Genomic DNA, 26,564 nt, shown 5'->3' with positions numbered 1-26,564 from the left:
CACTTTTCGCACTTGTGTTAGTGTTGAAGAACCACTTTTCGCACTTGTGTTGGTGCAGGAAACCACTTTTGCACTTGTATTAGTGTGGAAAAAACACTTTTTGCACTTGTGATAGTGTTGAAAAACCACTTTTCGCAGTTGTGTTAGTGTTGAAAAACCACTTTTCGCACTTGTGTTGGTGCAGGAAACCACTTTTGCACTTGTATTAGTGTGGAAAAACTACTTTTCGCACTTGTGTTAGTGTTGAAAAACCACTTTTCGCACTTGTGTTAGTGTTCAAAAACCACTTTTCACACTTGTGTTAGTGTTGAAAAACCACTTTTGCACTTGTATTAGTGTGGAAAAAACACTTTTTGCACTTGTGATAGTGTTGAAAAACCACTTTTCGCACTTGTGTTAGTGTTGAAGAACCACTTTTCGCACTTGTGTTGGTGCAGGAAACCACTTTTGCACTTGTATTAGTGTGGAAAAAACACTTTTTGCACTTGTGATAGTGTTGAAAAACCACTTTTCGCAGTTGTGTTAGTGTTGAAAAACCACTTTTCGCACTTGTGTTGGTGCAGGAAACCACTTTTGCACTTGTATTAGTGTGGAAAAACTACTTTTCGCACTTGTGTTAGTGTTGAAAAACCACTTTTCGCACTTGTGTTAGTGTTCAAAAACCACTTTTCACACTTGTGTTAGTGTTGAAAAACCACTTTTGCACTTGTATTAGTGTGGAAAAAACACTTTTTGCACTTGTGATAGTGTTGAAAAACCACTTTTCGCACTGGTGTTAGTGTGGAAAAAACACTTTTTGCACTTGTGATAGTGTTGAAAAACTACTTTTCGCACTTGTGTTAGTGTTGAAAAACCACTTTTCGCACTTGTGTTGGTGCAGGAAACCACTTTTGCACTTGTATTAGTGTGGAAAACCACTTTTCGCACTTGTGTTAGTGCAGGAAACCACTTTTGCACTTGTGTTAGTGTTGAAAAACCACTTTTCGCACTTGTGTTGGTGTTGAAAAACCACTTTTCGCACTTGTGTTGGTGCAGGAAACCACTTTTGCACTTGCATTAGAGTGGAAAAACACTTTTTGCACTTGTGATCGTGTTGAAAAACCACTTTTCGCACTTGTGTTAGTGTTGAAAAACCACTTTTCTCACTTGTGTTGGTGCAGGAAACCACTTTTGCACTTGTATTAGAGTGGAAAAAACACTTTTTGCACTTGTGATAGTGTTGAAAAACCACTTTTCGCACTTGTGTTAGTGTTGAAAAACCACTTTTTGCACTTGTGATAGTGTTGAAAAACCACTATTCGCACTTGTGTTAGTGTTTAAAAACCACTTTTCGCACTTGTGTTAGTGTTGAAAAACCACTTTTCGCACTTGTATTGGTGCAGGAAACCACTTTTGCACTTGTATTAGAGTGGAAAAAACACTTTTTGCACTTGTGATAGTGTTGAAAAACCACTTTTCGCACTTGTGTTAGTGTTGAAAAACCACTTTTTGCACTTGTGATAGTGTTGAAAAACCACTATTCGCACTTCTGTTAGTGTTTAAAAACCACTTTCCGCACTTGTGTTAGTGTTGAAAAACCACTTTTCGCACTTGTATTGGTGCAGAAAACCACTTTTGCACTTGTATTAGTGTGGAAAAAACACTTTTTGCACTTGTGATAGTGTTCAAAAACCACTTTTCGCACTTGTGTTAGTGTTGAAAAACCACTTTTCGCACTTGTGTTGGTGCAGGAAACCACTTTTGCACTTGTATTAGTGTGGAAAAACCACTTTTCGCACTTGTGTTAGTGTTGAAAAACCACTTTTCGCACTTGTGTTAGTGTGGAAAAACCACTTTTCGCACTTGTGTTGGTGCAGGAAACCACTTTTGCACTTGTATTAGTGTGGAAAAAAAACTTTTTGCACTTGTGATAGTGTTGAAAAACCACTTTTCGCACTTGTGTTAGTGTTGAAAAACCACTTTTGGCACTTGTGTTGGTGTTGAAAAACCACTTTTCGCACTTGTGTTGGTGCAGGAAACCACTTTTGCACTTGTATTAGTGTGGAAAAAACACTTTTTGCACTTGTGATAGTGTTCAAAAACCACTTTTCGCACTTGTGTTAGTGTTGAAGAACCACTTTTCGCACTTGTGTTGGTGCAGGAAACCACTTTTGCACTTGTATTAGTCTGGAAAAAACACTTTTTGCACTTGTGATAGTGTTGAAAAACCACTTTTCGCACTTGTGTTGGTGCAGGAAACCACTTTTGCACTTGTATTAGTGTGGAAAAACCACTTTTCGCACTTGTGTTAGTGTTGAAAAACCACTTTTCGCACTTGTGTTAGTGTTGAAAAACCACTTTTCGCACTTGTGTTGGTGCAGGAAACCACTTTTGCACTTGTATTAGAGTGGAAAAAACACTTTTTGCACTTGTGATAGTGTTGAAAAACCACTTTTCGCACTTGTGTTAGTGTTGAAAAACCACATTTCGCACTTGTGTTAGTGTTGAAAAACCACTTTTCTCACTTGTGTTGGTGCAGGAAATCACTTTTGCACTTGTATTAGTGTGGAAAAACCACTTTTCGCACTTGTGTTAGTGTTGAAAAACCACTTTTCGCACTTGTGTTAGTGTTGAAAAACCACTTTTCGCACTTGTGTTGGTGTTGAAAAACCACTTTTCGCACTTGTGTTGGTGCAGGAAACCACTTTTGCACTTGCATTAGAGTGGAAAAACACTTTTTGCACTTGTGATAGTGTTGAAAAACCACTTTTCGCACTTGTGTTAGTGTTGAAAAACCACTTTTCGCACTTGTGTTGGTGCAGGAAACCACTTTTGCACTTGTATTAGAGTGGAAAAAACACTTTTTGCACTTGTGATAGTGTTGAAAAACCACTTTTCGCACTTGTGTTAGTGTTGAAAAACCACATTTCGCATTTGTGTTAGTGTTGAAAAACCACTTTTCTCACTTGTGTTGGTGCAGGAAATCACTTTTGCACTTGTATTAGTGTGGAAAACCACTTTTCGCACTTGTGTTAGTGTTGAAAAACCACTTTTCGCACTTGTGTTAGTGTTGAAAAACCACTTTTCGCACTTGTGTTGGTGTTGAAAAACCACTTTTCGCACTTGTGTTGGTGCAGGAAACCACTTTTGCACTTGCATTAGAGTGGAAAAACACTTTTTGCACTTGTGATAGTGTTGAAAAACCACTTTTCGCACTTGTGTTAGTGTTGAAAAACCACTTTTCGCACTTGTGTTAGTGTTGAAAAACCACTTTTCTCACTTGTGTTGGTGCAGGAAACCACTTTTGCACTTGTATTAGAGTGGAAAAAACACTTTTTGCACTTGTGATAGTGTTGAAAAACCACTTTTCGCACTTGTGTTAGTGTTGAAAAACCACTTTTTGCACTTGTGATAGTGTTGAAAAACCACTATTCGCACTTGTGTTAGTGTTTAAAAACCACTTTTCGCACTTGTGTTAGTGTTGAAAAACCACTTTTCGCACTTGTATTGGTGCAGAAAACCACTTTTGCACTTGTATTAGTGTGGAAAAAACACTTTTTGCACTTGTGATAGTGTTCAAAAACCACTTTTCGCACTTGTGTTAGTGTTGAAAAACCACTTTTTGCACTTGTGTTGGTGCAGGAAACCACTTTTGCACTTGTATTAGTGTGGCAAAAACCACTTTTCGCACTTGTGTTAGTGTTGAAAAACCACTTTTTGCACTTGTGTTAGTGTGGAAAAACCACTTTTCGCACTTGTGTTGGTGCAGGAAACCACTTTTGCACTTGTATTAGTGTGGAAAAAAAACTTTTTGCACTTGTGATAGTGTTGAAAAACCACTTTTCGCACTTGTGTTAGTGTTGAAAAACCACTTTTGGCACTTGTGTTGGTGTTGAAAAACCACTTTTCGCACTTGTGTTGGTGCAGGAAACCACTTTTGCACTTGTATTAGTGTGGAAAAACCACTTTTCGCACTTGTGTTAGTGTTGAAAAACCACTTTTCGCACTTGTGTTGGTGCAGGAAACCACTTTTGCACTTGTATTAGTGTGGAAAAAACACTTTTTGCACTTGTGATAGTGTTGAAAAACCACTTTTCGCAGTTGTGTTAGTGTTGAAAAACCACTTTTCGCACTTGTGTTGGTGCAGGAAACCACTTTTGCACTTGTATTAGTGTGGAAAAACTACTTTTCGCACTTGTGTTAGTGTTGAAAAACCACTTTTCGTACTTGTGTTAGTGTTCAAAAACCACTTTTCACACTTGTGTTAGTGTTGAAAAACCACTTTTGCACTTGTATTAGTGTGGAAAAAACACTTTTTGCACTTGTGATAGTGTTGAAAAACCACTTTTCGCACTTGTGTTAGTGTTGAAAAACCACTTTTCGCACTTGTGTTAGTGTTGAAAAACCACTTTTCGCACTTGTGTTGGTGCAGGCAACCACTTTTGCACTTGTATTCGTGTGGAAAAAACACTTTTTGCACTTGTGATAGTGTTGAAAAACCACTTTTCGCACTTGTGTTAGTGTTGAAAAACCACTTTTCGCACTTGTGTTAGTGTTGAAAAAACACTTTTCGCACTTGTGTTGATGCAGGAAACCACTTTTGCACTTGTATTAGTGTGGAAAAAACACTTTTTGCACTTGTGATAGTGTTGAAAAACCACATTTCGCACTTGTGTTAGTGTTGAAAAACCACTTTTCGCACTTGTGTTGGTGCAGGAAACCACTTTTGCACTTGTATTAGTGTGGAAAAACCACTTTTCGCACTTGTGTTAGTGTTGAAAAACCACTTTTCGCACTTGTGTTAGTGTTGAAAAACCACTTTTCGCACTTGTGTTCGTGTTGAAAAACCACTTTTCGCACTTGTGTTGGTGCAGGAAACCACTTTTGCACTTGTATTAGAGTGGAAAAAACACTTTTTGCACTTGTGATAGTGTTGAAAAACCACTTTTCGCACTTGTGTTAGTGTTGAAAAACCACATTTCGCACTTGTGTTAGTGTTGAAAAACCACTTTTCTCACTTGTGTTGGTGCAGGAAATCACTTTTGCACTTGTATTAGTGTGGAAAAACCACTTTTCGCACTTGTGTTAGTGTTGAAAAACCACTTTTCGCACTTGTGTTAGTGTTGAAAAACCACTTTTCGCACTTGTTTTAGTGTTGAAAAACCACTTTTCGCACTTGTGTTGGTGCAGGAAACCACTTTTGCACTTGCATTAGAGTGGAAAAACACTTTTTGCACTTGTGATAGTGTTGAAAAACCACTTTTCGCACTTGTGTTAGTGTTGAAAAACCACTTTTCGCACTAGTGTTAGTGTTGAAAAACCACTTTTCTCACTTGTGTTGGTGCAGGAAACCACTTTTGCACTTGTATTAGAGTGGAAAAAACACTTTTTGTACTTGTGATAGTGTTGAAAAACCACTTTTCGCACTTGTGTTAGTGTTGAAAAACCACTTTTTGCACTTGTGATAGTGTTGAAAAACCACTATTCGCACTTGTGTTAGTGTTTAAAAACCACTTTTCGCACTTGTGTTAGTGTTGAAAAACCACTTTTCGCACTTGAATTGGTGCAGAAAACCACTTTTGCACTTGTATTAGTGTGGAAAAAACACTTTTTGCACTTGTGATAGTGTTCAAAAACCACTTTTCGCACTTGTGTTAGTGTTGAAAAACCACTTTTTGCACTTGTGTTGGTGCAGGAAAACACTTTTGCACTTGTATTAGTGTGGCAAAAACCACTTTTCGCACTTGTGTTAGTGTTGAAAAACCACTTTTTGCACTTGTGTTAGTGTGGAAAAACCACTTTTCGCACTTGTGTTGGTGCAGGAAACCACTTTTGCACTTGTATTAGTGTGGAAAAAAAACTTTTTGCACTTGTGATAGTGTTGAAAAACCACTTTTCGCACTTGTGTTAGTGGTGAAAAACCACTTTTCGCAATTGTGTTAGTGTTGAAAAAGCACTTTTCGCACTTGTGTTAGTGTTGAAAAACCACTTTTCGCACTTGTGTTGGTGCAGGAAACCACTTTTGCACTTGTATTAGTGTGGAAAAAACACTTTTTGCACTTGTGATAGTGTTGAAAAACCACTTTTCGCACTTGTGTTAGTGTTGAAAAACCACTTTTCGCACTTGTGTTAGTGTTGAAAAACCACTTTTCGCACTTGTGTTGGTGCAGGAAACCACTTTTGCACTTGTATTAGTTTGGAAAAACCACTTTTTGCACTTGTGATAGTGTTGAAAAACCACTATTCGCACTTGTATTGGTGCAGAAAACCACTTTTGCACTTGTATTAGTGTGGAAAAAACACTTTTTGCACTTGTGATAGTGTTCAAAAACCACTTTTCGCACTTGTGTTAGTGTTGAAAAAACACTTTTTGCACTTGTGTTGGTGCAGGAAACCAATTTTGCACTTGTATTAGTGTGGAAAAACCACTTTTCGCACTTGTGTTAGTGTTGAAAAACCACTTTTCGCACTTGTGTTAGTGTTGAAAAACCACTTTTCGCACTTGTGTTGGTGCAGGAAACCACTTTTGCACTTGTATTAGTGTGGAAAAACCACTTTTCGCACTTGTGTTAGTGTTGAAAAACCACTTTTCGCACTTGTGTTAGTGTTGAAAAACCACTTTTCGCACTTGTGTTAGTGTTGAAAAACCACTTTTCGCACTTGTGTTGGTGCAGGAAACCACTTTTGCACTTGTATTAGAGTGGAAAAAACACTTTTTGCACTTGTGATAGTGTTGAAAAACCACTTTTCGCACTTGTGTTAGTGTTGAAAAACCACATTTCGCACTTGTGTTAGTGTTGAAAAACCACTTTTCTCACTTGTGTTGGTGCAGGAAATCACTTTTGCACTTGTATTAGTGTGGAAAAACCACTTTTCGCACTTGTGTTAGTGTTGAAGAACCACTTTTCGCACTTGTGTTGGTGCAGGAAACCACTTTTGCACTTGTATTAGTGTGGAAAAAACACTTTTTGCACTTGTGATAGTGTTGAAAAACCACTTTTCGCAGTTGTGTTAGTGTTGAAAAACCACTTTTCGCACTTGTGGTGGTGCAGGAAACCACTTTTGCACTTGTATTAGTGTGGAAAAACTACTTTTCGCACTTGTGTTAGTGTTGAAAAACCACTTTTCGCACTTGTGTTGGTGCAGGAAACCACTTTTGCACTTGTATTAGTGTGGAAAAAACACTTTTTGCACTTGTGATAGTGTTCAAAAACCACTTTTCGCACTTGTGTTAGTGTTGAAGAACCACTTTTCGCACTTGTGTTGGTGCAGGAAACCACTTTTGCACTTGTATTAGTGTGGAAAAAACACTTTTTGCACTTGTGATAGTGTTGAAAAACCACTTTTCGCAGTTGTGTTAGTGTTGAAAAACCACTTTTCGCACTTGTGTTGGTGCAGGAAACCACTTTTGCACTTGTATTAGTGTGGAAAAACTCCTTTTCGCACTTGTGTTAGTGTTGAAAAACCACTTTTCGCACTTGTGTTAGTGTTCAAAAACCACTTTTCACACTTGTGTTAGTGTTGAAAAACCACTTTTGCACTTGTATTAGTGTGGAAAAAACACTTTTTGCACTTGTGATAGTGTTGAAAAACCACTTTTCGCACTTGTGTTAGTGTTGAAAAACCACTTTTCGCACTTGTGTTAGTGTTGAAAAACCACTTTTCGCACTTGTGTTGGTGCAGGCAACCACTTTTGCACTTGTATTAGTGTGGAAAAAACACTTTTTGCACTTGTGATAGTGTTGAAAAACCACTTTTCGCACTTGTGTTAGTGTTGAAAAGCCACTTTTCGCACTTGTGTTAGTGTTGAAAAACCACTTTTCGCACTTGTGTTGATGCAGGAAACCACTTTTGCACTTGTATTAGTGTGGAAAAAACACTTTTTGCACTTGTGATAGTGTTGAAAAACCACATTTCGCACTTGTGTTAGTGTTGAAAAACCACTTTTCGCACTTGTGTTGGTGCAGGAAACCACTTTTGCACTTGTATTAGTGTGGAAAAACCACTTTTCGCACTTGTGTTAGTGTTGAAAAACCACTTTTCGCACTTGTGTTAGTGTTGAAAAACCACTTTTCGCACTTGTGTTAGTGTTGAAAAACCACTTTTCGCACTTGTGTTGGTGCAGGAAACCACTTTTGCACTTGTATTAGAGTGGAAAAAACACTTTTTGCACTTGTGATAGTGTTGAAAAACCACTTTTCGCACTTGTGTTAGTGTTGAAAAACCACATTTCGCACTTGTGTTAGTGTTGAAAAACCACTTTTCTCACTTGTGTTGGTGCAGGAAATCACTTTTGCACTTGTATTAGTGTGGAAAAACCACTTTTCGCACTTGTGTTAGTGTTGAAAAACCACTTTTCGCACTTGTGTTAGTGTTGAAAAACCACTTTTCGCACTTGTGTTAGTGTTGAAAAACCACTTTTCGCACTTGTGTTGGTGCAGGAAACCACTTTTGCACTTGCATTAGAGTGGAAAAACACTTTTTGCACTTGTGATAGTGTTGAAAAACCACTTTTCGCACTTGTGTTAGTGTTGAAAAATCACTTTTCGCACTTGTGTTAGTGTTGAAAAACCACTTTTCTCACTTGTGTTGGTGCAGGAAACCACTTTTGCACTTGTATTAGAGTGGAAAAAACACTTTTTGTACTTGTGATAGTGTTGAAAAACCACTTTTCGCACTTGTGTTAGTGTTGAAAAACCACTTTTTGCACTTGTGATAGTGTTGAAAAACCACTATTCGCACTTGTGTTAGTGTTTAAAAACCACTTTTCGCACTTGTGTTAGTGTTGAAAAACCACTTTTCGCACTTGTATTGGTGCAGAAAACCACTTTTGCACTTGTATTAGTGTGGAAAAAACACTTTTTGCACTTGTGATAGTGTTCAAAAACCACTTTTCGCACTTGTGTTAGTGTTGAAAAACCACTTTTTGCACTTGTGTTGGTGCAGGAAACCACTTTTGCACTTGTATTAGTGTGGCAAAAACCACTTTTCGCACTTGTGTTAGTGTTGAAAAACCACTTTTTGCACTTGTGTTAGTGTGGAAAAACCACTTTTCGCACTTGTGTTGGTGCAGGAAACCACTTTTGCACTTGTATTAGTGTGGAAAAAAAACTTTTTGCACTTGTGATAGTGTTGAAAAACCACTTTTCGCACTTGTGTTAGTGTTGAAAAACCACTTTTCGCACTTGTGTTAGTGTTGAAAAACCACTTTTCGCACTTGTGTTGGTGCAGGAAACCACTTTTGCACTTGTATTAGTGTGGAAAAAACACTTTTTGCACTTGTGATAGTGTTGAAAAACCACTTTTCGCACTTGTGTTAGTGTTGAAAAACCACTTTTCGCACTTGTGTTAGTGTTGAAAAACCACTTTTCGCACTTGTGTTGGTGCAGGAAACCACTTTTGCACTTGTATTAGTTTGGAAAAACCACTTTTTGCACTTGTGATAGTGTTGAAAAACCACTATTCGCACTTGTATTGGTGCAGAAAACCACTTTTGCACTTGTATTAGTGTGGAAAAAACACTTTTTGCACTTGTGATAGTGTTCAAAAACCACTTTTCGCACTTGTGTTAGTGTTGAAAAAACACTTTTTGCACTTGTGTTGGTGCAGGAAACCACTTTTGCACTTGTATTAGTGTGGAAAAACCACTTTTCGCACTTGTGTTAGTGTTGAAAAACCACTTTTCACACTTGTGATAGTGTTGAAAAACCACTTTTCGCACTTGTGTTGGTGCAGGAAACTACTTTTGCACTTGTATTAGTGTGGAAAAAACACTTTTTGCACTTGTGATAGTGTTGAAAAACTACTTTTCGCACTTGTGTTAGTGTTGAAAAACCACTTTTCGCACTTGTGTTGGTGCAGGAAACCACTTTTGCACTTGTATTAGTGTGGAAAACCACTTTTCGCACTTGTGTTAGTGCAGGAAACCACTTTTGCACTTGTGTTAGTGTTGAAAAACCACTTTTCGCACTTGTGTTGGTGTTGAAAAACCACTTTTCGCACTTGTGTTGGTGCAGGAAACCACTTTTGCACTTGCATTAGAGTGGAAAAACACTTTTTGCACTTGTGATAGTGTTGAAAAACCACTTTTCGCACTTGTGATAGTGTTGAAAAACCACTTTTCGCACTTGTGTTAGTGTTGAAAAACCACTTTTCGCACTTGTGTTGGTGCAGGAAACCACTTTTCGCACTTGTGTTAGTGTTGAAAAACCACTTTTCGCACTTGTGTTAGTGTTGAAAAACCACTTTTCGCACTTGTGTTGGTGTTGAAAAACCACTTTTCGCACTTGTGTTGGTGCAGGAAACCACTTTTGCACTTGTATTAGTGTGGAAAAAACACTTTTTGCACTTGTCATAGTGTTGAAAAACCACATTTCGCACTTGTGTTAGTGTTGAAAAACCACTTTTCGCACTTGTGTTGGTGCAGGAAACCACTTTTGCACTTGTATTAGTGTGGAAAAACCACTTTTCGCACTTGTGTTAGTGTTGAAAAACCACTTTTCGCACTTGTGTTAGTGTTGAAAAACCACTTTTCGCACTTGTGTTAGTGTTGAAAAACCACTTTTCGCACTTGTGTTGGTGCAGGAAACCACTTTTGCACTTGTATTAGAGTGGAAAAAACACTTTTTGCACTTGTGATAGTGTTGATAAACCACTTTTCGCACTTGTGTTAGTGTTGAAAAACCACATTTCGCACTTGTGTTGGTGTTGAAAAACCACTTTTCTCACTTGTGTTGGTGCAGGAAATCACTTTTGCACTTGTATTAGTGTGGAAAAACCACTTTTCGCACTTGTTTTAGTGTTGAAAAACCACTTTTCGCACTTGTGTTAGTGTTGAAAAACCACTTTTCGCACTTGTGTTAGTGTTGAAAAACCACTTTTCGCACTTGTGTTGGTGCAGGAAACCACTTTTGCACTTGCATTAGAGTGGAAAAACACTTTTTGCACTTGTGATAGTGTTGAAAAACCACTTTTCGCACTTGTGTTAGTGTTGAAAAACCACTTTTCGCACTTGTGTTAGTGTTGAAAAACCACTTTTCTCACTTGTGTTGGTGCAGGAAACCACTTTTGCACTTGTATTAGAGTGGAAAAAACACTTTTTGTACTTGTGATAGTGTTGAAAAACCACTTTTCGCACTTGTGTTAGTGTTGAAAAACCACTTTTTGCACTTGTGATAGTGTTGAAAAACCACTTTTTGCACTTGTGTTAGTGTTGAAAAACCACTTTTCTCACTTGTGTTGGTGCAGGAAACCACTTTTGCACTTCTTTAGTGTGGAAAAACCACTTTTCGCACTTGTGTTAGTGTTGAAAAACCACTTTTCGCACTTGTGTTAGTGTTGAAAAACCACTTTTTGCACTTGTGTTAGTGTTGAAAAACCACTTTTCTCACTTGTGTTGGTGCAGGAAACCACTTTTGCACTTCTTTAGTGTGGAAAAACCACTTTTCGCACTTGTGTTAGTGTTGAAAAACCACTTTTCGCACTTGTGTTAGTGTTGAAAAACCACTTTTTGCACTTGTGTTGGTGCAGGAAACTACTTTTGCACTTGTATTAGTGTGGAAAAAACACTTTTTGCACTTGTGATAGTGTTGAAAAACTACTTTTCGCACTTGTGTTAGTGTTGAAAAAACACTTTTCGCACTTGTGTTGGTGCAGGAAACCACTTTTGCACTTGTATTAGTGTGGAAAAACCACTTTTCGCACTTGTGTTAGTGTTGAAAAACCACTTTTCGCACTTGTGTTAGTGTTGAAAAACCACTTTTTGCACTTGTGTTGGTGCAGGAAACTACTTTTGCACTTGTATTAGTGTGGAAAAAACACTTTTTGCACTTGTGATAGTGTTGAAAAACCACTTTTCGCACTTGTGTTAGTGTTGAAAAACCACTTTTCGCACTTGTGTTGGTGCAGGAAACCACTTTTGCACTTGTATTAGTGTGGAAAAAACACTTTTTGCACTTGTCATAGTGTTGAAAAACCACATTTCGCACTTGTGTTAGTGTTGAAAAACCACTTTTCGCACTTGTGTTGGTGCAGGAAACCACTTTTGCACTTGTATTAGTGTGGAAAAACCACTTTTCGCACTTGTGTTAGTGTTGAAAAACCACTTTTCGCACTTGTGTTAGTGTTGAAAAACCACTTTTCGCACTTGTGTTAGTGTTGAAAAACCACTTTTCGCACTTGTGTTGGTGCAGGAAACCACTTTTGCACTTGTATTAGAGTGGAAAAAACACTTTTTGCACTTGTGATAGTGTTGATAAACCACTTTTCGCACTTGTGTTAGTGTTGAAAAACCACATTTCGCACTTGTGTTGGTGTTGAAAAACCACTTTTCTCACTTGTGTTGGTGCAGGAAATCACTTTTGCACTTGTATTAGTGTGGAAAAACCACTTTTCGCACTTGTTTTAGTGTTGAAAAACCACTTTTCGCACTTGTGTTAGTGTTGAAAAACCACTTTTCGCACTTGTGTTAGTGTTGAAAAACCACTTTTCGCACTTGTGTTGGTGCAGGAAACCACTTTTGCACTTGCATTAGAGTGGAAAAACACTTTTTGCACTTGTGATAGTGTTGAAAAACCACTTTTCGCACTTGTGTTAGTGTTGAAAAACCACTTTTCGCACTTGTGTTAGTGTTGAAAAACCACTTTTCTCACTTGTGTTGGTGCAGGAAACCACTTTTGCACTTGTATTAGAGTGGAAAAAACACTTTTTGTACTTGTGATAGTGTTGAAAAACCACTTTTCGCACTTGTGTTAGTGTTGAAAAACCACTTTTTGCACTTGTGATAGTGTTGAAAAACCACTTTTTGCACTTGTGTTAGTGTTGAAAAACCACTTTTCTCACTTGTGTTGGTGCAGGAAACCACTTTTGCACTTCTTTAGTGTGGAAAAACCACTTTTCGCACTTGTGTTAGTGTTGAAAAACCACTTTTCGCACTTGTGTTAGTGTTGAAAAACCACTTTTTGCACTTGTGTTGGTGCAGGAAACTACTTTTGCACTTGTATTAGTGTGGAAAAAACACTTTTTGCACTTGTGATAGTGTTGAAAAACTACTTTTCGCACTTGTGTTAGTGTTGAAAAAACACTTTTCGCACTTGTGTTGGTGCAGGAAACCACTTTTGCACTTGTATTAGTGTGGAAAACCACTTTTCGCACTTGTGTTAGTGCAGGAAACCACTTTTGCACTTGTGTTAGTGTTGAAAAACCACTTTTCGCACTTGTGTTGGTGTTGAAAAACCACTTTTCGCACTTGTGTTGGTGCAGGAAACCACTTTTGCACTTGCATTAGAGTGGAAAAACACTTTTTGCACTTGTGATAGTGTTGAAAAACCACTTTTCGCACTTGTGTTAGTGTTGAAAAACCACTTTTCGCACTTGTGTTAGTGTTGAAAAACCACTTTTCTCACTTGTGTTGGTGCAGGAAACCACTTTTGCACTTGTATTAGAGTGGAAAAAACACTTTTTGCACTTGTGATAGTGTTGAAAAACCACTTTTCGCACTTGTGTTCGTGTTTAAAAACCACTTTTCGCACTTGTGTTAGTGTTGAAAAACCACTTTTCGCACTTGTATTGGTGCAGGAAACCACTTTTGCACTTGTATTAGAGTGGAAAAAACACTTTTTGCACTTGTGATAGTGTTGAAAAACCACTTTTCGCACTTGTGATAGTGTTGAAAAACCACTATTCGCACTTGTGTTAGTGTTTAAAAACCACTTTTCGCACTTGTGTTAGTGTTGAAAAACCACTTTTCGCACTTGTATTGGTGCAGGAAACCACTTTTGCACTTGTATTAGAGTGGAAAAAACACTTTTTGCACTTGTGATAGTGTTGAAAAACCACTTTTCGCACTTGTGTTAGTGTTGAAAAACCACTTTTTGCACTTGTGATAGTGTTGAAAAACCACTATTCGCACTTGTGTTAGTGTTTAAAAACCACTTTTCGCACTTGTGTTAGTGTTGAAAAACCACTTTTCGCACTTGTATTGGTGCAGAAAACCACTTTTGCACTTGTATTAGTGTGGAAAAAACACTTTTTGCACTTGTGATAGTGTTCAAAAACCACTTTTCGCACTTGTGTTAGTGTTGAAAAACCACTTTTCGCACTTGTGTTGGTGCAGGAAACCACTTTTGCACTTGTATTAGTGTGGAAAAACCACTTTTCGCACTTGTGTTAGTGTTGAAAAACCACTTTTCGCACTTGTGTTAGTGTTGAAAAACCACTTTTCGCACTTGTGTTGGTGCAGGAAACCACTTTTGCACTTGTATTAGAGTGGAAAAAACACTTTTTGCACTTGGGATAGTGTTGAAAAACCACTTTTCGCACTTTTGTTAGTGTTGAAAAACCACATTTCGCACTTGTGTTAGTGTTGAAAAACCACTTTTCTCACTTGTGTTGGTGCAGGAAATCACTTTTGCACTTGTATTAGTGTGGAAAAACCACTTTTCGCACTTGTGTTAGTGTTGAAAAACCACTTTTCGCACTTGTGTTAGTGTTGAAAAACCACTTTTCGCACTTGTGTTGGTGTTGAAAAACCACTTTTCGCACTTGTGTTGGTGCAGGAAACCACTTTTGCACTTGCATTAGAGTGGAAAAACACTTTTTGCACTTGTGATAGTGTTGAAAAACCACTTTTCGCACTTGTGTTAGTGTTGAAAAACCACATTTCGCACTTGTGTTAGTGTTGAAAAACCACTTTTCTCACTTGTGTTGGTGCAGGACACCACTTTTGCACTTGTATTAGAGTGGAAAAAACACTTTTTGCACTTGTGATAGTGTTGAAAAACCACTTTTCACACTTGTGTTAGTGTTGAAAAACCACTTTTTGCACTTGTGATAGTGTTGAAAAACCACTATTCGCACTTGTGTTAGTGTTTAAAAACCACTTTTCGCACTTGTGTTAGTGTTGAAAAACCACTTTTCGCACTTGTATTGGTGCAGAAAACCACTGTTGCACTTGTATTAGTGTGGAAAAAACACTTTTTGCACTTGTGATAGTGTTCAAAAACCACTTTTCGCACTTGTGTTAGTGTTGAAAAACCACTTTTTGCACTTGTGTTGGTGCAGGAAACCACTTTTGCACTTGTATTAGTGTGGCAAAAACCACTTTTCGCACTTGTGTTAGTGTTGAAAAACCACTTTTTGCACTTGTGTTAGTGTGGAAAAACCACTTTTCGCACTTGTGTTGGTGCAGGAAACCACTTTTGCACTTGTATTAGTGTGGAAAAAAAACTTTTTGCACTTGTGATAATGTTGAAAAACCACTTTTCGCACTTGTGTTAGTGTTGAAAAACCACTTTTGGCACTTGTGTTGGTGTTGAAAAACCACTTTTCGCACTTGTGTTGGTGCAGGAAACCACTTTTGCACTTGTATTAGTGTGGAAAAAACACTTTTTGCACTTGTGATAGTGTTCAAAAACCACTTTTCGCACTTGTGTTAGTGTTGAAGAACCACTTTTCGCACTTGTGTTGGTGCAGGAAACCACTTTTGCACTTGTATTAGTGTGGAAAAAACACTTTTTGCACTTGTGATAGTGTTGAAAAACCACTTTTCGCAGTTGTGTTAGTGTTGAAAAACCACTTTTCGCACTTGTGTTGGTGCAGGAAACCACTTTTGCACTTGTATTAGTGTGGAAAAACTACTTTTCGCACTTGTGTTAGTGTCGAAAAACCACTTTTCGCACTTGTGTTGGTGCAGGAAACCACTTTTGCACTTGTATTAGTGTGGAAAAAACACTTTTTGAACTTGTGATAGTGTTCAAAAACCACTTTTCGCACTTGTGTTAGTGTTGAAAAACCACTTTTCGCACTTGTGTTAGTGTTGAAAAACCACTTTTCGCACTTGTGTTAGTGTTGAAAAACCACTTTTCTCACTTGTGTTGGTGCAGGAAACCACTTTTGCACTTGTATTAGAGTGGAAAAAAACACTTTTTGCACTTGTGATAGTGTTAAAAAACCACTTTTCGCACTTGTGTTAGTGTTGAAAAACCACATTTCGCACTTGTGTTAGTGTTGAAAAACCACTTTTCTCACTTGTGTTGGTGCAGGAAATCACTTTTGCACTTGTATTAGTGTGGAAAAACCACTTTTCACACTTGTGTTAGTGTTGAAAAAACACTTTTCGCACTTGTGTTAGTGTTGAAAAACCACTTTTCGCACTTGTGTTGGTGTTGAAAAACCACTTTTCGCACTTGTGTTGGTGCAGGAAACCACTTTTGCACTTGCATTAGAGTGGAAAAACACTTTTTGCACTTGTGATAGTGTTGAAAAACCACTTTTCGCACTTGTGTTAGTGTTGAAAAACCACTTTTCGCACTTGTGTTAGTGTTGAAAAACCACTTTTCTCACTTGCGTTGGTGCAGGAAACCACTTTTGCACTTGTATTAGAGTGGAAAAAACACTTTTTGCACTTGTGATAGTGTTGAAAAACCACTTTTCGCACTTGTGTTAGTGTTGAAAAACCACTTTTTGCACTTGTGATAGTGTGGAAAAAACACTTTTTGCACTTGTGATAGTGTTGAAAAACCACTTTTCGCAGTTGTGTTAGTGTTGAAAAACCACTTTTCGCACTTGTGTTGGTGCAGGAAACCACTTTTGCACTTGTATTAGTGTGGAAAAACTACTTTTCGCACTTGTGTTAGTGTTGAAAAACCACTTTTGCACTTGTATTAGTGTGGAAAAAACACTTTTTGCACTTGTGATAGTGTTGAAAAACCACTTTTCGCAGTTGTGTTAGTGTTGAAAAACCACTTTTCGCACTTGTGTTGGTGCAGGAAACCACTTTTGCACTTGTATTAGTGTGGAAAAAAACACTTTTTGCACTTGTGATAGTGTTCAAAAACCACTTTTCGCACTTGTGTTAGTGTTGAAGAACCACTTTTCGCACTTGTGTTGGTGCAGGAAACCACTTTTGCACTTGTATTAGTGTGGAAAAAACACTTTTTGCACTTGTGATAGTGTTGAAAAACCACTTTTCGCAGTTGTGTTAGTGTTGAAAAACCACTTTTCGCACTTGTGTTGGTGCAGGAAACCACTTTTGCACTTGTATTAGTGTGGAAAAACTACTTTTCGCACTTGTGTTAGTGTTGAAAAACCACTTTTCGCACTTGTGTTAGTGTTCAAAAACCACTTTTCACACTTGTGTTAGTGTTGAAAAACCACTTTTGCACTTGTATTAGTGTGGAAAAAACACTTTTTGCACTTGTGATAGTGTTGAAAAACCACTTTTCGCACTTGTGTTAGTGTTGAAGAACCACTTTTCGCACTTGTGTTGGTGCAGGAAACCACTTTTGCACTTGTATTAGTGTGGAAAAAACACTTTTTGCACTTGTGATAGTGTTGAAAAACCACTTTTCGCAGTTGTGTTAGTGTTGAAAAACCACTTTTCGCACTTGTGTTGGTGCAGGAAACCACTTTTGCACTTGTATTAGTGTGGAAAAACTACTTTTCGCACTTGTGTTAGTGTTGAAAAACCACTTTTCGCACTTGTGTTAGTGTTCAAAAACCACTTTTCACACTTGTGTTAGTGTTGAAAAACCACTTTTGCACTTGTATTAGTGTGGAAAAAACACTTTTTGCACTTGTGATAGTGTTGAAAAACCACTTTTCGCACTGGTGTTAGTGTGGAAAAAACACTTTTTGCACTTGTGATAGTGTTGAAAAACTACTTTTCGCACTTGTGTTAGTGTTGAAAAACCACTTTTCGCACTTGTGTTGGTGCAGGAAACCACTTTTGCACTTGTATTAGTGTGGAAAACCACTTTTCGCACTTGTGTTAGTGCAGGAAACCACTTTTGCACTTGTGTTAGTGTTGAAAAACCACTTTTCGCACTTGTGTTGGTGTTGAAAAACCACTTTTCGCACTTGTGTTGGTGCAGGAAACCACTTTTGCACTTGCATTAGAGTGGAAAAACACTTTTTGCACTTGTGATCGTGTTGAAAAACCACTTTTCGCACTTGTGTTAGTGTTGAAAAACCACTTTTCGCACTTGTGTTAGTGTTGAAAAACCACTTTTCTCACTTGTGTTGGTGCAGGAAACCACTTTTGCACTTGTATTAGAGTGGAAAAAACACTTTTTGCACTTGTGATAGTGTTGAAAAACCACTTTTCGCACTTGTGTTAGTGTTGAAAAACCACTTTTTGCACTTGTGATAGTGTTGAAAAACCACTATTCGCACTTGTGTTAGTGTTTAAAAACCACTTTTCGCACTTGTGTTAGTGTTGAAAAACCACTTTTCGCACTTGTGTTGGTGCAGGAAACCACTTTTGCACTTGTATTAGAGTGGAAAAAACACTTTTTGCACTTGTGATAGTGTTGAAAAACCACTTTTCGCACTTGTGTTAGTGTTGAAAAACCACTTTTTGCACTTGTGATAGTGTTGAAAAACCACTATTCGCACTTCTGTTAGTGTTTAAAAACCACTTTTCGCACTTGTGTTAGTGTTGAAAAACCACTTTTCGCACTTGTATTGGTGCAGAAAACCACTTTTGCACTTGTATTAGTGTTCAAAAACCACTTTTCGCACTTGTGTTAGTGTTGAAAAACCACTTTTCGCACTTGTGTTGGTGCAGGAAACCACTTTTGCACTTGTATTAGTGTGGAAAAACCACTTTTCGCACTTGTGTTAGTGTTGAAAAACCACTTTTCGCACTTGTGTTAGTGTGGAAAAACCACTTTTCGCACTTGTGTTGGTGCAGGAAACCACTTTTGCACTTGTATTAGTGTGGAAAAAAAACTTTTTGCACTTGTGATAGTGTTGAAAAACCACTTTTCGCACTTGTGTTAGTGTTGAAAAACCACTTTTGGCACTTGTGTTGGTGTTGAAAAACCACTTTTCGCACTTGTGTTGGTGCAGGAAACCACTTTTGCACTTGTATTAGTGTGGAAAAAACACTTTTTGCACTTGTGATAGTGTTCAAAAACCACTTTTCGCACTTGTGTTAGTGTTGAAGAACCACTTTTCGCACTTGTGTTGGTGCAGGAAACCACTTTTGCACTTGTATTAGTCTGGAAAAAACACTTTTTGCACTTGTGATAGTGTTGAAAAACCACTTTTCGCACTTGTGTTGGTGCAGGAAACCACTTTTGCACTTGTATTAGTGTGGAAAAACCACTTTTCGCACTTGTGTTAGTGTTGAAAAACCACTTTTCGCACTTGTGTTAGTGTTGAAAAACCACTTTTCGCACTTGTGTTGGTGCAGGAAACCACTTTTGCACTTGTATTAGAGTGGAAAAAACACTTTTTGCACTTGTGATAGTGTTGAAAAACCACTTTTCGCACTTGTGTTAGTGTTGAAAAACCACATTTCGCACTTGTGTTAGTGTGGAAAAAACACTTTTTGCACTTGTGATAGTGTTGAAAAACCACTTTTCGCACTGGTGTTAGTGTGGAAAAAACACTTTTTGCACTTGTGATAGTGTTGAAAAACTACTTTTCGCACTTGTGTTAGTGTTGAAAAACCACTTTTCGCACTTGTGTTGGTGCAGGAAACCACTTTTGCACTTGTATTAGTGTGGAAAACCACTTTTCGCACTTGTGTTAGTGCAGGAAACCACTTTTGCACTTGTGTTAGTGTTGAAAAACCACTTTTCGCACTTGTGTTGGTGTTGAAAAACCACTTTTCGCACTTGTGTTGGTGCAGGAAACCACTTTTGCACTTGCATTAGAGTGGAAAAACACTTTTTGCACTTGTGATCGTGTTGAAAAACCACTTTTCGCACTTGTGTTAGTGTTGAAAAACCACTTTTCGCACTTGTGTTAGTGTTGAAAAACCACTTTTCTCACTTGTGTTGGTGCAGGAAACCACTTTTGCACTTGTATTAGAGTGGAAAAAACACTTTTTGCACTTGTGATAGTGTTGAAAAACCACTTTTCGCACTTGTGTTAGTGTTGAAAAACCACTTTTTGCACTTGTGATAGTGTTGAAAAACCACTATTCGCACTTGTGTTAGTGTTTAAAAACCACTTTTCGCACTTGTGTTAGTGTTGAAAAACCACTTTTCGCACTTGTGTTGGTGCAGGAAACCACTTTTGCACTTGTATTAGAGTGGAAAAAACACTTTTTGCACTTGTGATAGTGTTGAAAAACCACTTTTCGCACTTGTGTTAGTGTTGAAAAACCACTTTTTGCACTTGTGATAGTGTTGAAAAACCACTATTCGCACTTCTGTTAGTGTTTAAAAACCACTTTTCGCACTTGTGTTAGTGTTGAAAAACCACTTTTCGCACTTGTATTGGTGCAGAAAACCACTTTTGCACTTGTATTAGTGTTCAAAAACCACTTTTCGCACTTGTGTTAGTGTTGAAAAACCACTTTTCGCACTTGTGTTGGTGCAGGAAACCACTTTTGCACTTGTATTAGTGTGGAAAAACCACTTTTCGCACTTGTGTTAGTGTTGAAAAACCACTTTTCGCACTTGTGTTAGTGTGGAAAAACCACTTTTCGCACTTGTGTTGGTGCAGGAAACCACTTTTGCACTTGTATTAGTGTGGAAAAAAAACTTTTTGCACTTGTGATAGTGTTGAAAAACCACTTTTCGCACTTGTGTTAGTGTTGAAAAACCACTTTTGGCACTTGTGTTGGTGTTGAAAAACCACTTTTCGCACTTGTGTTGGTGCAGGAAACCACTTTTGCACTTGTATTAGTGTGGAAAAAACACTTTTTGCACTTGTGATAGTGTTCAAAAACCACTTTTCGCACTTGTGTTAGTGTTGAAGAACCACTTTTCGCACTTGTGTTGGTGCAGGAAACCACTTTTGCACTTGTATTAGTCTGGAAAAAACACTTTTTGCACTTGTGATAGTGTTGAAAAACCACTTTTCGCACTTGTGTTGGTGCAGGAAACCACTTTTGCACTTGTATTAGTGTGGAAAAACCACTTTTCGCACTTGTGTTAGTGTTGAAAAACCACTTTTCGCACTTGTGTTAGTGTTGAAAAACCACTTTTCGCACTTGTGTTGGTGCAGGAAACCACTTTTGCACTTGTATTAGAGTGGAAAAAACACTTTTTGCACTTGTGATAGTGTTGAAAAACCACTTTTCGCACTTGTGTTAGTGTTGAAAAACCACATTTCGCACTTGTGTTAGTGTTGAAAAACCACTTTTCTCACTTGTGTTGGTGCAGGAAATCACTTTTGCACTTGTATTAGTGTGGAAAAACCACTTTTCGCACTTGTGTTAGTGTTGAAAAACCACTTTTCGCACTTGTGTTAGTGTTGAAAAACCACTTTTCGCACTTGTGTTGGTGTTGAAAAACCACTTTTCGCACTTGTGTTGGTGCAGGAAACCACTTTTGCACTTGCATTAGAGTGGAAAAACACTTTTTGCACTTGTGATAGTGTTGAAAAACCACTTTTCGCACTTGTGTTAGTGTTGAAAAACCACTTTTCGCACTTGTGTTGGTGCAGGAAACCACTTTTGCACTTGTATTAGAGTGGAAAAAACACTTTTTGCACTTGTGATAGTGTTGAAAAACCACTTTTCGCACTTGTGTTAGTGTTGAAAAACCACATTTCGCACTTGTGTTAGTGTTGAAAAACCACTTTTCTCACTTGTGTTGGTGCAGGAAATCACTTTTGCACTTGTATTAGTGTGGAAAACCACTTTTCGCACTTGTGTTAGTGTTGAAAAACCACTTTTCGCACTTGTGTTAGTGTTGAAAAACCACTTTTCGCACTTGTGTTGGTGTTGAAAAACCACTTTTCGCACTTGTGTTGGTGCAGGAAACCACTTTTGCACTTGCATTAGAGTGGAAAAACACTTTTTGCACTTGTGATAGTGTTGAAAAACCACTTTTCGCACTTGTGTTAGGGTTGAAAAACCACTTTTCGCACTTGTGTTAGTGTTGAAAAACCACTTTTCTCACTTGTGTTGGTGCAGGAAACCACTTTTGCACTTGTATTAGAGTGGAAAAAACACTTTTTGCACTTGTGATAGTGTTGAAAAACCACTTTTCGCACTTGTGTTAGTGTTGAAAAACCACTTTTTGCACTTGTGATAGTGTTGAAAAACCACTATTCGCACTTGTGTTAGTGTTTAAAAACCACTTTTCGCACTTGTGTTAGTGTTGAAAAACCACTTTTCGCACTTGTATTGGTGCAGAAAACCACTTTTGCACTTGTATTAGTGTGGAAAAAACACTTTTTGCACTTGTGTTAGTGTTGAAAAACCACTTTTTGCACTTGTGTTGGTGCAGGAAACCACTTTTGCACTTGTATTAGTGTGGCAAAAACCACTTTTCGCACTTGTGTTAGTGTTGAAAAACCACTTTTTGCACTTGTGTTAGTGTGGAAAAACCACTTTTCGCACTTGTGTTGGTGCAGGAAACCACTTTTGCACTTGTATTAGTGTGGAAAAAAAACTTTTTGCACTTGTGATAGTGTTGAAAAACCACTTTTCGCACTTGTGTTAGTGTTGAAAAACCACTTTTGGCACTTGTGTTGGTGTTGAAAAACCACTTTTCGCACTTGTGTTGGTGCAGGAAACCACTTTTGCACTTGTATTAGTGTGGAAAAAAACACTTTTTGCACTTGTGATAGTGTTGAAAAACCACTTTTCGCACTTGTGTTAGTGTTGAAGAACCACTTTTCGCACTTGTGTTGGTGCAGGAAACCACTTTTGCACTTGTATTAGTGTGGAAAAAACCACTTTTCGCACTTGTGTTAGTGTTGAAAAACCACTTTTCGCACTTGTGTTGGTGCAGGAAACCACTTTTGCACTTGTATTAGTGTGGAAAAAACACTTTTTGCACTTGTGATAGTGTTGAAAAACCACTTTTCGCAGTTGTGTTAGTGTTGAAAAACCACTTTTCGCACTTGTGTTGGTGCAGGAAACCACTTTTGCACTTGTATTAGTGTGGAAAAACTACTTTTCGCACTTGTGTTAGTGTTGAAAAACCACTTTTCGTACTTGTGTTAGTGTTCAAAAACCACTTTTCACACTTGTGTTAGTGTTGAAAAACCACTTTTGCACTTGTATTAGTGTGGAAAAAACACTTTTTGCACTTGTGATAGTGTTGAAAAACCACTTTTCGCACTTGTGTTAGTGTTGAAAAACCACTTTTCGCACTTGTGTTAGTGTTGAAAAACCACTTTTCGCAGTTGTGTTAGTGTTGAAAAACCACTTTTCGCACTTGTGTTGGTGCAGGAAACCACTTTTGCACTTGTATTAGTGTGGAAAAACTACTTTTCGCACTTGTGTTAGTGTTGAAAAACCACTTTTCGTACTTGTGTTAGTGTTCAAAAACCACTTTTCACACTTGTGTTAGTGTTGAAAAACCACTTTTGCACTTGTATTAGTGTGGAAAAAACACTTTTTGCACTTGTGATAGTGTTGAAAAACCACTTTTCGCACTTGTGTTAGTGTTGAAAAACCACTTTTCGCACTTGTGTTAGTGTTGAAAAACCACTTTTCGCACTTGTGTTGGTGCAGGCAACCACTTTTGTACTTGTATTAGTGTGGAAAAAACACTTTTTGCACTTGTGATAGTGTTGAAAAACCACTTTTCGCACTTGTGTTAGTGTTGAAAAACCACTTTTCGCACTTGTGTTAGTGTTGAAAAAACACTTTTCGCACTTGTGTTGATGCAGGAAACCACTTTTGCACTTGTATTAGTGTGGAAAAAACACTTTTTGCACTTGTGATAGTGTTGAAAAACCACATTTCGCACTTGTGTTAGTGTTGAAAAACCACTTTTCGCACTTGTGTTGGTGCAGGAAACCACTTTTGCACTTGTATTAGTGTGGAAAAACCACTTTTCGCACTTGTGTTAGTGTTGAAAAACCACTTTTCGCACTTGTGTTAGTGTTGAAAAACCACTTTTCGCACTTGTGTTAGTGTTGAAAAACCACTTTTCGCACTTGTGTTGGTGCAGGAAACCACTTTTGCACTTGTATTAGAGTGGAAAAAACACTTTTTGCACTTGTGATAGTGTTGAAAAACCACTTTTCGCACTTGTGTTAGTGTTGAAAAACCACATTTCGCACTTGTGTTAGTGTTGAAAAACCACTTTTCTCACTTGTGTTGGTGCAGGAAATCACTTTTGCACTTGTATTAGTGTGGAAAAACCACTTTTCGCACTTGTGTTAGTGTTGAAAAACCACTTTTCGCACTTGTGTTAGTGTTGAAAAACCACTTTTCGCACTTGTTTTAGTGTTGAAAAACCACTTTTTGCACTTGTGTTGGTGCAGGAAACCACTTTTGCACTTGCATTAGAGTGGAAAAACACTTTTTGCACTTGTGATAGTGTTGAAAAACCACTTTTCGCACTTGTGTTAGTGTTGAAAAACCACTTTTCGCACTTGTGTTAGTGTTGAAAAACCACTTTTCTCACTTGTGTTGGTGCAGGAAACCACTTTTGCACTTGTATTAGAGTGGAAAAAACACTTTTTGTACTTGTGATAGTGTTGAAAAACCACTTTTCGCACTTGTGTTAGTGTTGAAAAACCACTTTTTGCACTTGTGATAGTGTTGAAAAACCACTATTCGCACTTGTGTTAGTGTTTAAAAACCACTTTTCGCACTTGTGTTAGTGTTGAAAAACCACTTTTCGCACTTGAATTGGTGCAGAAAACCACTTTTGCACTTGTATTAGTGTGGAAAAAACACTTTTTGCACTTGTGATAGTGTTCAAAAACCACTTTTCGCACTTGTGTTAGTGTTGAAAAACCACTTTTTGCACTTGTGTTGGTGCAGGAAAACACTTTTGCACTTGTATTAGTGTGGCAAAAACCACTTTTCGCACTTGTGTTAGTGTTGAAAAACCACTTTTTGCACTTGTGTTAGTGTGGAAAAACCACTTTTCGCACTTGTGTTGGTGCAGGAAACCACTTTTGCACTTGTATTAGTGTGGAAAAACTACTTTTCGCACTTGTGTTAGTGTTGAAAAACCACTTTTCGTACTTGTGTTAGTGTTCAAAAACCACTTTTCACACTTGTGTTAGTGTTGAAAAACCACTTTTGCACTTGTATTAGTGTGGAAAAAACACTTTTTGCACTTGTGATAGTGTTGAAAAACCACTTTTCGCACTTGTGTTAGTGTTGAAAAACCACTTTTCGCACTTGTGTTAGTGTTGAAAAACCACTTTTCGCACTTGTGTTGGTGCAGGCAACCACTTTTGCACTTGTATTAGTGTGGAAAAAACACTTTTTGCACTTGTGATAGTGTTGAAAAACCACTTTTCGCACTTGTGTTAGTGTTGAAAAACCACTTTTCGCACTTGTGTTAGTGTTGAAAAAACACTTTTCGCACTTGTGTTGATGCAGGAAACCACTTTTGCACTTGTATTAGTGTGGAAAAAACACTTTTTGCACTTGTGATAGTGTTGAAAAACCACATTTCGCACTTGTGTTAGTGTTGAAAAACCACTTTTCGCACTTGTGTTGGTGCAGGAAACCACTTTTGCACTTGTATTAGTGTGGAAAAACCACTTTTCGCACTTGTGTTAGTGTTGAAAAACCACTTTTCGCACTTGTGTTAGTGTTGAAAAACCACTTTTCGCACTTGTGTTAGTGTTGAAAAACCACTTTTCGCACTTGTGTTGGTGCAGGAAACCACTTTTGCACTTGTATTAGAGTGGAAAAAACACTTTTTGCACTTGTGATAGTGTTGAAAAACCACTTTTCGCACTTGTGTTAGTGTTGAAAAACCACATTTCGCACTTGTGTTGGTGCAGGAAACCACTTTTGCACTTGTATTAGTGTGGAAAAAACACTTTTTGCACTTGTGATAGTGTTGAAAAACCACTTTTCACACTTGTGTTAGTGTTGAAAATCCATTTTTCGCACTTGTGTTGGTGTAGGAAACCACTTTTCGCACTTGTGTTAGTGTTGAAAAACCACTTTTCGCACTTTTATTGGTGTGGAAAACCCACTTTTCGCACTTGTGTTCGTGTTGAAAATCCACTTTTCGCACTTGTGTTGGTGTCGGAAACCACTTTTCACACTTGTGTTTGTGTTGAAAAACCACTTTTCGCACTTGTGTTGGTGAAGGAAACCACTTTTCGCACTTGTATTGGTGTGAAAAAAACCACTTTTCGCACATGTGTTAGTGTTGAAAAACCACTTTTCGCACTTGAGTTGGTGTAGGAAAACACTTTTCGCACTTGTGTTGGTGGAGGAAACCACTTTTCGCACTTGTGTTGGTGCAGGAAAACACTTTTCGCACTTGCGTTGGTGGAGTCGACCACTTTTCGCACTTGTAATAGTGTGGAAAAACCACTTTTCACGAACCAACACATGCGCCAAACTAATACATGCGCCAAACAAACACATTCGCCAAACTAACACATGCGCCAAACCAACACATTCGCCAAACCAACACATTCGCCAAACCAACACAAGCGCAAAACCAACACATTCGCCAAACCAACACATTCGCCAAACCAACACATTCACCAAACTAACACAAGGGCCAAACCAATGCATTCACCAAAGTAACACATGAGCCAAACCAACACCTTCGCCAAACTAACACATGCGCCAAACCAACACATCCGCCAAACTTACACCAACGCCAAAGCAACATATTCACCAAAGTAACACATGCGCCAAACCGACACATTCACCCAAACAACACATTCGCCAAACTAAC

The 26,564-nt window shown here is 38.1% G+C and overlaps 1 protein-coding gene across 1 annotated transcript in view; it reads left to right on the top strand.

Moving 5' to 3' along the window:
• Nucleotides 1–26,564, top strand: part of LOC137416859 (phosphofurin acidic cluster sorting protein 2) — a 984,123-nt gene that overhangs the window by 651,226 nt on the left and 306,333 nt on the right. The window lies entirely within an intron of this gene.

This window comes from Myxine glutinosa, chromosome 5 (genome assembly GCF_964187855.1).
Source record: "Myxine glutinosa chromosome 5, kmMyxGlut1.1, whole genome shotgun sequence".
Classification (NCBI taxonomy): Eukaryota; Metazoa; Chordata; class Myxini; order Myxiniformes; family Myxinidae; genus Myxine; species Myxine glutinosa.
This window is presented reverse-complemented; position numbering and strand designations above follow the sequence as displayed.